We start from the raw sequence: 13,965 nt of genomic DNA, 5'->3' as shown, positions 1-13,965 counted from the left end.
GACATATGACATTTACAAATCACAAAGCATCTAATTTCTTTATTTATTTCTGTCAAGCAAATTCACGGTGCAATCTCACACCATATAGCGCATGTATATATGGACGCTCGGAGCCTTGGATAGCAATCGTAGCCAACACACGGACTACTTCTTCCTAATCTAGCATAACGTTTCTAATCTGATCATCCGGCCACATCGATCACGTCTAGACCTATACAGACTCCTACACGTGCACCTAATCAGGCCATGACGTCATGATACGATCAGGGCATGTGCTGACTTGACTTCCAAGAAAGAGAAACAAACTAAGGCTAAACTTGAGAAATAAAATAAAACAACAGCTGGGTTAACATAGGCATGGGGCATACCAATACGAAGAAGTGTAAATAAACGGCACTCCTAAGTCGTAACACAACATGAGGAACATAGTGGGGTACTGGACTGGCAGATGGGCCGAGGGCCACAGGTCAACGCATGATACTTATTACAGACTTAAAATGAGCTGAGTGTCTCGCATTGTAGTTGGCTTTCACCGATGGCTTTCATAGTAGCTCCTACTAGACCATTTTTGGAAATGGAGGAGGATCCCCGGCCTCTGCATCTGCATGATGTATGCAGCCACTTTATTAATTTTTCACACAAGACCTTACAAAGTCATACAACAGTAAGACTAAAGCCACCGTCTAGGCAACACCTGTCGCTACTCCTATCCAGTTGATGAAGGGATGCTGATAGTGTGGGCCTAATACCAAACATACCTCGCAGTCAAACCTAAACATTTAAGACCTGAGGTCCCAACCAGGAACAACTGCCGGGTATGGGGCACCTACCAGTCCGGCGCACTCCTCAACCAGGACGCCTGCCAGGTATGAGGCCGCCGCAGTCACTTGCCACCAAACCATCTTCAGAGCTGTACTGTTGCATCTACCGTGCCAGGTCTCACTGCCATCGACGCCACCACGACGCCAGACAGTGTCGTCCTCCTGCGCGAGTCCATCCTCACACATCGGACACCGAATCTGCACTGCGCCATGCTGTCGAGATCCGTCGCCATCAATGTGTAGGATGAAGCACCGCTCCACCAAAGATGCGGTCCACTGGTCCCTCGAGCCCGTGCACACCTCCAAGAACGACGCCCCCAAGGGGGAAACGACACAAGAGCACCGTCGTCATCCGATCTACTGATCTAGGGTTTCCTCCGGAGGTAGCAGATAGTTGTCTTGAACTTCTCCTTGGCGATGCCTTCAAGAAGGAAACGCCGCCTCACAGCGCCGTCACCGCCGGCCTTGGCCAGGTTTTCACCCGGATCTGAACAGAGGACCTCCATCAAGAAACTTGTGCACGAACCGCCGCCATCGTTGCCGGGGACTGGACGGAGAATCTAGGCCGCCGCCGCCTGACCGGCCATGGCACCACCATGGTTCCTAGGCCGGCGTCGCCAGGCCCACCATGCCCTCCTGTAGACGATCACCAGATCCGCGGGCCCGCCGAAGCCCATCTGGGTACGGCGAGATTCGCGATCCGGGCCGCCGCCACAGGGGCTCCTCTGCCGCGGTATCGCACCTGCGCTGAAGCCGCTGTCACACTCGCCGCCAGGAACCGCCCCTCCACGCCGCCGGTGCCCCGTAGCTCCGTGTGCCGCCGCCGCCAGGGGAAGACGCAACCACCACACGAGGGGGAGAGCCCCGCCGCCGCCATCACTGGCCAGGCTATGGGTGTAGCCTCCGGCGGCGGCAGGGGAGATAGGACGAGGGAGGAGGCCTTTGGGCCGGTGGCGGAAGATCGCCCCCGTGTCGCCTAGGTTAGGCGACGCGGGGGCAGGGGAGAGTCAGCGGGAATGTTTTGCCGAGGGAGAGAACCTTATCGAAAAATCCTCCTACTAGACGATGGACAGAGTATTATCACATTACTCTTATATAGGTTTGAAACGTGATTACTTGAGTGATTCAGGAAGAAAACTTGGAGAGAAGCTCCTTGAGAACATAGGGGCTGCAGGTCTTGATTATTTTCACCAGTTCACCAGCCGTGAAAACTGTGTGCAAACCTGTTTGAGTTTTCATGAAGTCCAAGCAGGCTACCTTCAACCAGAGGCAGTGTCTCCGCTCAGCCACGACAATAATGTCTGCCACCGTGTCTGTGCGGATCATATCGCTCAACTTCTTTTCACAGATCGACTTCAACCATTGGAATATCTTTCCGCGGCTTCAAGGAGCTGCACCGGCCAGTCTTCTTCCGTTTCATCCTCTTTTGTATCATCTGTCTTGTCCGCAATCTCAAATTTGGGCATTTCTTCAGTGTAGATGAAAGTAAGCAAGCCCTGTGGGAAACGTCGTACCCTCGGTCACAGATTTGGGAAGGAAGAGATGGATATCTAATTATAAGAGATAACAAAGAATATAAACTACCTATCTCTATCCCTGTCTATCTATCTTCGGTTACAAGGAAGGCCGGCTGGGCTGTCACGATACAATATCTTGTTTGACACCCTCCCTTAATCACAAGTTAGTCAAGTTGTGATTACGCTTGAATTCCTCAAGATTCCTTGTAGGCAATGCCTTTGTGAAACCATCTGCAACCTAATCTCGTGAATGCACGAAACGAATCTCCAATTGCTTGTTAGCCACCCTTTCTTTGACAAAGTGAAAATATATTTCAATGTGTTTTGTCCTAGCATGAAACACTGGGTTAGCAGATAAATAGGTAGCACCAAGGTTATCACACCATAGACATGGGACTTGCGTGTGTTTTACACCAAGCTCTCTCAACATGGACTGAACCCAAATAATCTATGTTGTGGAATTTGCTAGTGCTTTATACTCAGCTTCTGTACTTGACCTTGACACAGTGGCTTGTTTCTTTGCACACCAGGATATCAGGTTTGGCCCAAAGAATATCGCAAGACCAGCAGTAGAGCGTTTGTCATCTAGACATCCTGCCCAGTCAGAGTCAGAAAAAGCACTAACAAGAGTGGAAGAGGACTTGTTGAAAGTAAGACCAAGATTCATAGTATTTTTCACATATCTCACTATGCGTTTTGCAGCAGTCCAATGAGTTTTGGTAGGAGCATGAAGAAACTGACACACTTTGTTAATAGCAAAAGAAATGTCAGGCCTTGTTAAAGTTAAGTACTGAAGTGCTCCCACTAAGCGCTCCCACTAAGCTTCTGTATCTGGTACTGTCTTCCTGACTCAAAGGTTCTCCTTCAGCAAGTGACAATTTTTCTGTACTAGATAGCGGTGTTGGTGAAGGCTTACATCCTTGCAACCCAACTCTTCTTTCCAGATCGGTAGCATATTTTTCCTGAGAGAGATGAAGATTGTCTCCATGTTTCTTGACTTCGATCCCTAAGAAGAAGTGTAGGTCTCCCAGATTCTTGAGGGCAAACTCAGCACTCAAGTCCTTTAATAATCCTGACACAGCTTCATCAAATGAACTTGTGACAATTATATCATCAACATAAATAAGAACAAATATAGAGGTATTTGACTTATTGTAAATGAACAAGGATGTGTTAGACTTTGAAGGAGAAAAACAAAGTGCTTGCAGTTTTTGACTGAGTCGTGAGTACCATGCCCCGGGAGCCTGTTTCAGTCCATATAGAGCTTTGTCAAGCTTGCACACATAGGATGGTTTGGTTTTACTTTCGAACCCAGGAGGTTTGTTCATGTATACTTCCTCTTCCAGAACACCACGAAGAAACGCGTTCTATAGATCTAGCTGTCTCAGGCTCCATCCCCTGGAAACAACAATAGATAATACAAGGCGAATAGTGGCAGCTTTAACAATGGGACTAAACATGTCCTCATAATCAAGGTCATATCGCTGTTTAAAACCCTTCGCAACAAGTCTGGCCTTGTAGCGGTCTATGGTTCCATCAGATTTCCTTTTTATTCTCAAAACCCACTTGCAATCAATTAAGTTTTTACCTTGCCGTGGGGGAACCAAATGCCATGTTTTATTTTTGCGGAGTACCATGTACTCCTCTTCCATGGCCTTCTTGCACCGTGTATCACTGAGTGCCTCCTCAGAAGTAGTAGGTTCACCTGTAGAACATGCCAGACCAAACTTCACAACTTGTTTGTAATTGATAGACTTAGTTACCCCTTTTTTGAGACGTGTACGCGGAGGAACAATAGTTGTAGAAGAACTTTCTGGCGCATGTGCAGAAGGTGATCCCAAGGTAGATCCTACCGGCACGCCAGTATCACCAGCGGGCGCACTGGTGGGATCTTTTGCGGCTCTCGAAAGCGCTCCAGAAGACGCCGCCTCAATTGCAAGCGGAGCAGAGGATCCCGCGTCGTGTTGCTGGTCCATCAACGAACGATCATCACACGATGATGGCCTGGGCCCAAGCGAATCCACACCGGACCGCGCGCCAGGTGACATGACAGGATTGGTGCTGGGATCCGTGTCTAACCCCCGCCCACTTGGAGGAGGACTTGGCCGCTGTCGCCGCACGTAGTCGCGGGGCCTGCTTGCGGACCAGCGAGTCCCAATGGGCGTCGTGTCACCACCAGATTGGAGCGGGCTAGAGACTGCGTCGGGGCCGATGGAGAGATGTTGCGTGCCGCACGTGCATTCGCTGGTGCCATGCCTGGTCGGCGACGCAGGTTCCTGAAGGAAATATGCCCTAGAGGCAATAATAAAGTTATTATTTATTTCCTTATATCATGATAAATGTTTATTATTCATGATATAATTGTATTAACCGGAAACTTAGTACATGTGTGAATACATAGACAAACAAAGTGTCCCTAGTATGCCTCTACTTGACTAGCTCGTTAATCAAAGATGGTTAAGTTTCCTAGCCATGGACATGTGTTGTCATTTGATGAACTGGATCACATTATTAGAGAATGATGTGATGGACTAGACCCATCCATTTGCTTAGCACTATGATCGTTTAGTTTATTGCTATTGCTTTCTTCATGACTTATACATGTTCCTATGACTATGAGATTATGCAACTCCCGAATACCGGAGGAAGACTTAGTGTGGCTATCAAACGTCACAACATAACTGGGTGATTATAAAGATGCTCTATAGATGTCTCCGATGGTGTTTGTTGAGTTGTCATAGATCAAGATTAGGATTTGTCACTCAGATTGTCGGAGAGGTATCTCTGGGCCCTCTCGGTAATGCACATCACTATAAGCCTTGCAAGCAATGTGACTAATGAGTTAGTTGCAAGACGATGCATTACGGAATGAGTAAAGAGACTTTCCCGTAACGAGATTGAACTAGGTATTGAGATACCGACGAACGAATCTCGGGCAAGTAACATACCGATGACAAAGGGAACAAAGTATGTTGTCATGCGGTTTGACCGATAAAGATATTCGTAGAATATGTAGGAACTAGTATGAGCATCCAGGTTCCGCTATTGGTTATTGACCGGAAGTAAGTCTCGGACATGTCTATGTAGTCCTCGAACTCATAGGGTCCGCACGCTTAACGTTCGATGACGATTGGTATTATGAGTTTATGTGTTTTGATGTACCGAAGGTAGTTCAGAGTCCCGGATGTGATCACGGACATGACGAGGAGTCTCGAAATGGTCGAGACGTAAAGATTGATATATTGGACGATGTTATTCGGACACCGGATGAGTTCCAAGGGTCACCGGATAAATATCGGAGTGCCGGGGGGTTATCGGAACCCCCGGGGGAACTAATGGGCCAACATGGGCCTTGAAACTCTGGCAGAAAATAGCTCGAAACAAAAACATGAGATATTTGCGTGGTACAGTGGTCAAAACCTTCGGGAGATTATATAATGAATTTTTACCGACCAAAAGAAGTATCGTGCAAGAAATCGGGGTACAGAAGGCATACGAGGTGCCCACGAGGCAGGGTGGCGTGCCCAGGGGTGGAGGGCGCGCCCTCCACCCTCGTGGATGCCTCGTGTCCTTTCCGGACTGCTTCTTATTTTCCTATTTTTTAAATATTCCAAAATGGAGAAAAAATGCTATCAGAACTGTTTTGGAGACGGTTTACTTACCGTACCACATACCTATTCCTTTTCGGAGTCTCACGCAATACTTATGTGTATGAAGTTTTAATGGGACACAGAGAAAGATAGGGGCTTATAGTTTTGCCTCCCAACCTTTTACCTCAAGGGTAATGTCAACAATAATAGTTCATGAAAACTTACATCCAATTAGCTATATATATCAGGATCTTTCCAACACATTGTGCTTGCCAAAGGATAAAATGTAAAAAGAAAAGGTGAAGATCACCGTGACTCTTGCATGAAGTATAAGACAAGAATAAAAGATAGGCCCTTCGCAGAGGGAAGCAGAGGTTGTCATGTGCTTTTATGGTTGGATGCACAAAATCTTAATGCGAAAGAATGTCACTTTATATTGCCACTTGTGATATGGACCTTTATTATGCAGTCCATCGCTTTTATTTCTTCCACATCACAAGATTGTATCAAGCTTATTTTCTCCACACTAATAAATCATGCATATTTAGAGAGCAATTTTTATTGCTTGCAACGATGACAACTTACTTGAAGGATCTTACTCAATCCATAGGTAGATATGGTGGACTCTTATGGCAAAACTGGGTTTAAGGATATTTGGAAGCACAAGTAGTATCTCAACTTGGTGCAAAGAATTCGGCTAGCATGACAGGGAAAGGCAAGCTCAACATGTTGGATGATCCATGACAATATAATTTATTTCAGATGTAAGAAAACATAACCCATTACGTTGTCTTCCTTGTCCAACGTCAACTCTTTAGCATGTCATATTTTAATGAGTGCTCACAATCATAAAAGATGTCCAAAATAGTATATTTATATGTGAAAACCTCTCTTTCTTTATTACTTCCTATTAATTGCAACGATGACCAAAACTATGTTTGTCAACTCTCAACAACTTTTATTCATCATACTCTTTATATGTGAAGTCATTACTCTCCATAAGATCCATATGATCTCTTTATTTCTTTTTATTCTTTATCTTTTATTTTATTTCCTCAAGATAATCTTTCAAGGCATAGGCTCACCATCATAAAAGGATGATCGAGTCTCCGGGATCCTCGAATCTGCAGCCAAACTCATCCTCTTGAATCTATATTCATACTCACCGTTTTGGTTTTGCAGATCATAGATCTGGGCTTGGAGATGCTTGATTTTCTCGTGAAGCTTGAAGATGGTCTCTCCGATGTTTCTGGCATCTAGCTTGGCGGTGTTGGTGAACTCCGTGATCATTATGTGGTTGGTGTCGAGTCCACGTTCCACCATCTCCTGGCACTTGAAAATTGTTGCTCCATTGCTTCGAATCTTGTCTCCACGCTTCCGGTCCTCCTTGGTCCCTCAACATCGCGGATGTGCAGCAACCCCTCCCGCATCTCAATGGTTTGAGGGTGTTGCAGCACCTCCGTGAGGTAGGGGTTGATGACCTTCTCGAAGAACTTGTCCTTGGGGGCACTTGAAGATGCCATGGGAATCCAGACCTGTCAGAAAAATAGCTCGAAACAAAGACAGAAGATATTTGCGTGACAAGGTGGTCAAAACCTTTGGGAGATTATATAATGAATTTTTACCGACCAAAAGAAGTATCGTGCAAGAAAACGGAGTCCGGAGAGCACACGAGGTGCCCACGAGGCAGGGGGCGTGCCCATGGGGTAGGGCACGCCCTCCACCCCCGTGGACGCCTCGTGTCCTTCCCGGACTGCTTCGTATTTTCCTATTTTCTTAAATATTCCAAAACGGAGAAAAATTGTTATTAGAACTGTTTTGGAGTTGGTTTACTTACCGTACCTCATACCTATTCCTTTTCGGAGTCTGAAACGTTCTGGAAAGTGTCCTTTATGTATTCCTCCTGGGTTACGGTTTCAATAACATTACTTTCAATATTTATGGGATTACCTAAGATATAATGTTTTATTCTTTGACCGTTCACCACCCTCAGATTTGTGCCATCGAAGTTGTTGACTTTTATGGCACCGGAACGGTAAACCTCCTGGATGACGTAAGGACATTCCCTTTTAAAGAGGAGTTTTCCTGCAAAAAATCTTAAACGAGAGTTGTATAACAATACATAATCACCTACATTAAACTCATGTTTTTGTATCCTTTTGTCATGCCATCTTTTAACTTTTTCTTTAAACAGTTTGGCATTCTCATAAGCCTGGGTTCTCCATTCATCAAGTGACCTAATGTCAAAAAGCATCTTCTCACTGGCAAGTTTAAAATCATAATTGAGCTCTTTAATGGCCCAATATGCCTTATGTTCTAGTTCAAGAGGTAAGTGACATGCTTTTCCATAAACCATCATATACGGAGACATACCCATAGGATTTTTATATGCAGTTCTATAAACCCATAATGCATCATCAAGTTTCTTGGACCAATTCTTCCTAGATCTATTAACAGTCTTTTGCAAAATTAATTTAAGCTATCTATTACTCAATTCTACTTGACCACTAGACCGTGGATGATATGGAGATGCAATTCTATGATTAACATCATACTTAGCAAGCATCTTACGAAAAGCACCATGAATAAAATGTGAACCACAATAAGTCATTAAATATCTAGGGACTCCAAACCTCGGAAAAATAACTTCTTTAAGCATCTTAATAGAGGTGTTATGATCAGCACTACTAGTTGGACTAGCTTCTACCCACTTAGTAACATAATCAACATCAACTAAAATATGTGTATACCCATTAGAGGAAGGAAACGGTCCCATATAAGCAAAGCCCCAAACATCAAATGGTTCAATAACAAGTGAATAGTTCATACGCATTTCTTGACGTCTACTAATATTACCAATTCTTTGACATTCATCACAAGACAAGACAAACTTACGGGCATCCTTGAAAAGAGTAGGCTAATAAAAACCGAATTGCAGTACCTTATGTGCAGTTCTATCTCCAGCGTGGTGTCCTCCATAAGCCTGGGAGTGACACTTGCATAGGATCTGTTCCTGTTCATGCTCAGGTACACAACATCTAATAACACCATCTACTCCTTCTTTATAAAGGTGTGGGTCATCCCAGAAGTAATGTCTTAAATAATATAAAACCTTTTTCTTTTTCTGGTATGTGAAACTAGGTGGTATAAATTTAGAAACAATGTAATTGGCATAATCAGCATACCATGGAGCAGTACGAGAAGCATTTATGACAGCTAATTGTTCATCAGAGAAGCTATCATCAATACGTAGTGGGTCATCAAGAACATTTTCTAACCTAGACAAGTTGTCTGCAACGGGGTTCTCAGCTCCCTTTCTATCAATAGTATACAAATCAAATTCTTGTAGCAAGAGAACCCATCTAATAGGTCTAGGTATTTAATAGCAGCATCATCAGTGTGAACAGTTACTCTAGAATCAACAACATAAGGTCTGAACTTATCACAAGCAAATACAACTGCTAAAAATTCTTTTTCAGTAGTAGCATAATTTCTCTAGGCACTGTCTAGAGTTTTACTAGCATATTGGATAACATTTAATTTCTTATCAACTCTTTGTCCTAGAACAGCACCTACAGCATAATGACTGGCATCACACATAATTTCAAAGGGTAAATTCCAATCAGGTGGTTGAACAATAGGTGCAGAAATCAAGGCTTTCTTAAGTATTTCAAATGCTTCTACATAATCATCATCAATGAGAAAAAGGAACATCTTTTTGTAAGGGATTAGTCAGAGGCCTAGAATTTTTTAGAAGTCTTTAATAAACCTCCTATAAAAACCGGCATGACTGATACATCTCCAACGTATCTATAATTTTTGATTGTTCCATGCTATTATATTATCTGTTTTGGATTCTTAATGGGCTTTAATATACCTTTTTATATTATTTTTGGGACTAACCTACTAACCAAAGGCCCAGTGCAAATTGCATTTTTTGCTTATTTCAGTGTTTCGCAGAAAATGAATATCAAACGGAATGAAACCTTCGGGAGAGTTATTTTTGGAACAAACATGATCCAGGAGACTTGGAGTGGACGTCAAGAAAGAAGCGAGGAGGCCACGAGGCAGGAGGGCGCGCCCCCACCCTCGTGGGCCCCTCGCAGCTCCACCGACGTACTTCTTCCTCCTATATATACCCATATACCCCGAAAACATCCAGGAGCACCCGTGAGATACTACTTGTGCTTCCAAATATCCTTAAACCTAGTTTTGCCATGAGAGTCCACCTTATCTATGTAACACCCACAATGCGGCTATATCTCCCACGTGTCAGGGCACGACTTAGAGGCATAGCCGCATGGTAGGCTTGTCGCAAGAGGGGTAATCTTCACACATCCCATGTACTGAATAAGAAAGGGATAAAGAGTTGGCTTACAATTGCCACTTCACACAAATACAAGTTAAACATACATCATCCAGAATACAATCAAGGTCTGACTACGGAAGCAAAATAAAAGAAGACAACCCCAAATGCTAGATCCCCGATCATCCCAACCGGGCTCCACTACTGAACAATAGAAAAACGAAACAAAACAACGATCAAGATCTTCATCAAGCTCCCAGTTGAGCTGGGTTGCGTCGTCTGCACTGGTATCATCGGCACCTGCAACTGTTTGGAAGTATCTGTGAGCCACGAGGACTCAGCAATCTCACACCCGCGAGATCAAGACTATTTAAGCTTATGGGTAGGAGAAGGTAGTGAGGTGGAGCTGCAGCAAGCACTAAGCATATATGGTGGCTAACTTACGCAAATAAGAGCGAGAAGAGAAGCAACGCAACGGTCGTGAAACTAGAAATGATCAAGAAGTGATCCTAAAGCTACTTACATCCAAACATAACACAAGAACTGTGTTCACTTCCCGGACTCCGCCGAGAAGAGACCATCATGGCTACACACACGGTTGATGCATTTTAATTAAGTTAAGTTTAAAGTTCTCTACAACCGGACATTAACAAATTCCCATCTGCCCATAACCGCAGGCACGGCTTTCGAAAGTTCAAAACCCTGCAGGGGTGCCCATCACAAGCTCTCACGGTCAACGAAGGATATTCCTTCTCCCAGGAAGACCCGATCAGACTCGGAATCCCGGTTACAAGACATTTCGACAATGGTAAAACAAGACCAACAAAGCCGCCCGGATGTGCCGACAAATCCCGATAGGAGCTGCACATATCTCGTTCTCAGGGCACACTGGATGAGCCAGACGTCGGGTTGGCAGACCCTGGTTGCCCAGGGGGCATCGGACATCGCTCAGGTTGGACCAACAATTAGAGAAGCTATGGCCCAGGAGGGTTAAAATAAATATGACCCTCGGGAGCGCGATTCCCAAGGGAAAAGTAGGTGGTGGTGAGGCAAATGGTAAAACCAAGGTTGGGACTTGCTGGAGGAGTTTTATTCAAAGCGAACTGTCAAGGGGTTCCCATAACACCCAACTGCGTAAGGGACGCAAAATCAAGGAAGATAACACCGGTATGATGGAAACTAGGGCAGCAAGAGTGGAACAAAACACTAGGCATAAGGCCGAGCCTTCCACCTTTACAAAGTATATAGATGCATTAAAGTAAATAAGATATAATAATGATATCCCAACAAAACCATGTTCCAACATGGAACAAGCTTCAACTTCACCTGCAACTAGCAACGGTATAAGAGGGGCTGAGCAAAAGCGGTAACATAGCCAAACAACGGTTTGCTAGGAAAGGTGGGTTAAAGGCTTGACATTGCAATATGGGAGGCATGATAAGCAAGTGGTAGGTAGCGCGGCATAGCAATAGAGCGAACAACTAGCAAGCAAAGATAGAAGTGATTTCGAGGGTATGGTCATCTTGCCTGAGATCCCGCAAGGAAGAAGAACGAGTCCATGAAGAAGACAAACGGACGTAGTCGAACGGATCCTCACAAACGCAATGTTATCGAAACTAACCCAAAGAAGCAACACCAGAAAGAAGCAAACAACATAGTAAACAACCATCACATAAACATGGCATGATGCACAACCAAGGATGATGCATGTCCGGTTTAAATATGCATGGCATGGCAACGTGCAACAAACAAAACTACAAATTAAGTGGAGCTCAATATGCAACGAGTTGCATATTGACGGAACACCACATCAATTATTTAGTTCACTCCCGGTTAGGTACTCAACAATATTAAAAGTTTATTAACATGGAAAGAGGTGAAGCAAACGAAAACTACATATATAGGCAAGTTTAAATGAGGCCGGAACAACAAACAACAAGTCCGGAAACTCCTCATGTGCATATTTTAGGTTTGGTACTGGTCTAACCTAAAGCATATTTTAGAGTTGTTTAACATGCAAAGTAAAGCCACCATGTTAAACTAGGCATTTTTCTACCCCATTTACATATAAAGTTTGTTAAATTTGGAGCTACGGTTATTTAGTTATGAATTAAAGCATTTTAACATGGCAATATGGGAAATACACACAAACATCATTTTAAACATTTTTAACATGCATGAAGGTTGGATATTATGAATCTACACAAAATTCTAAGCATTTTTCATATAAGGTTTGTTTAATTTGGATGCACGGTTTGAGAGTTATTAAATGAATGAAGTATGAGGGCTTTTCTGCAAAACTGGCAATTCGGGATAAATAGCTAAAATCGCAGACATGAAAAATACACTACATGGGCCAAAACTGCTGGAACTGGGCCAGCTACTGCATGCGCTGCACACGGGTGGGCTTCGGTGGGCATCTCACCTCGGGCTAGATCTGGCCTGTTGGTGGAGAGGGGGTGCCTGGGCCGGATGTCGGAGTAATGGGCCACGGGTAGGCCAACCCGAGTCCCATGACCTTTCAAGACATCGGGGCAGGCTGCGCCCCTCAAGACCCCAGGGCGAAGAGCCGTCCCCTGAGGAGTCGACGGCAGGGCGGCCGACTGCCCACTCGCGGCCGAGTTCCAAGGACGACTTCCAGAGAAGCCGGCTTTGGGGAGTCGGCCGGCGACTCCAGGAAACCCATGACCTCATCAAAGGGGACGGGGCAGAGGCGTGGCTACAGTGAAGCACACTCCCGCCCCTTACCAAGGGCAGGCACGGCCACAACACGCCGTACCCGGGAAGATCTCCGTGCGGCGTGGCACTGTTGCCTGGCCGGCCCTGACATCAGCACCACAGTACCAAGTCCTGCTCCCACGACGGCTTGTTTGTACGGCTTGGAGGCAGCAAGGCCCACCAGTCAGCGAGACCTCGGGAGACGGCGGGAGAACCGCCAGTCGGACCCGTCGGGAGTCGGCCCGGGGGAGTCGGCCGAGCCCTACCCCGGGGCCCACGCGCCATTAATCAAGATGAGATGGGGAGTGGCCACAGTGATCGCCCGCTAGGCGGTGGGGCTGTTGCCACGACCCCATGACCAAGCCCGCGTCATCAGAAGCACGGCTACAGTAATCAGCGGCCGGCAAGACCCGACCGCGGCGGACGCGGCCTGTCGGCTCCGTACCAGACCAGTCGGCGGGGCCCACCAGTCGGCGGGCCCCAGCAGTCGGCGGAGAAGTTGGAGGTCGGAGGCACTGACGGCTGGGCCCGCGCCCAGTCAAATTACCATTGTACCCTTGGGGGGTAGGCCTATATAAACCCCCCAGGGCACCCATGCAAAGGGTTGGATCCCAGTAGTTCTAGACCATACCGGATAGAAGGAGAGAGCTAGCCTTGCCCTCTTCTACCACCAGAAACAGCTCAAGGAGCAACCGTGTAAACACTTGGCCATAGTGAACATGCGGAGACCCCGCAGAGCAGCAGTAGGGGTATTATCTCCCCGGAGAGCCCCGAAGCTGGGTAAGATTCGCCGGCGTGCATGTCTACGCCTCATCCCGTTTCCAGGCACCGGCGACGTTCTACTCGCCCCCACCATGATAAGCCATCCGTTGGCATATGGCGCACCAAACCCCCGACATTTGGCGCCCACCGTGGGGCCTGGTGACGGGAACCCTTTTCCTCCCTGGCGAGCGCAGCCAGCTAGGCACGCCAGGAGAAGTCTGCATCGACGCGCTGCGCGGCGTTGAGATCAC

Source organism: Triticum urartu, chromosome 6A (assembly GCF_056163025.1).
Source record: "Triticum urartu cultivar PI428250 chromosome 6A, HENAU_Tu73, whole genome shotgun sequence".
NCBI lineage: Eukaryota > Viridiplantae > Streptophyta > Magnoliopsida > Poales > Poaceae > Triticum > Triticum urartu.
Note: the sequence above shows the minus strand (reverse complement) of the source record.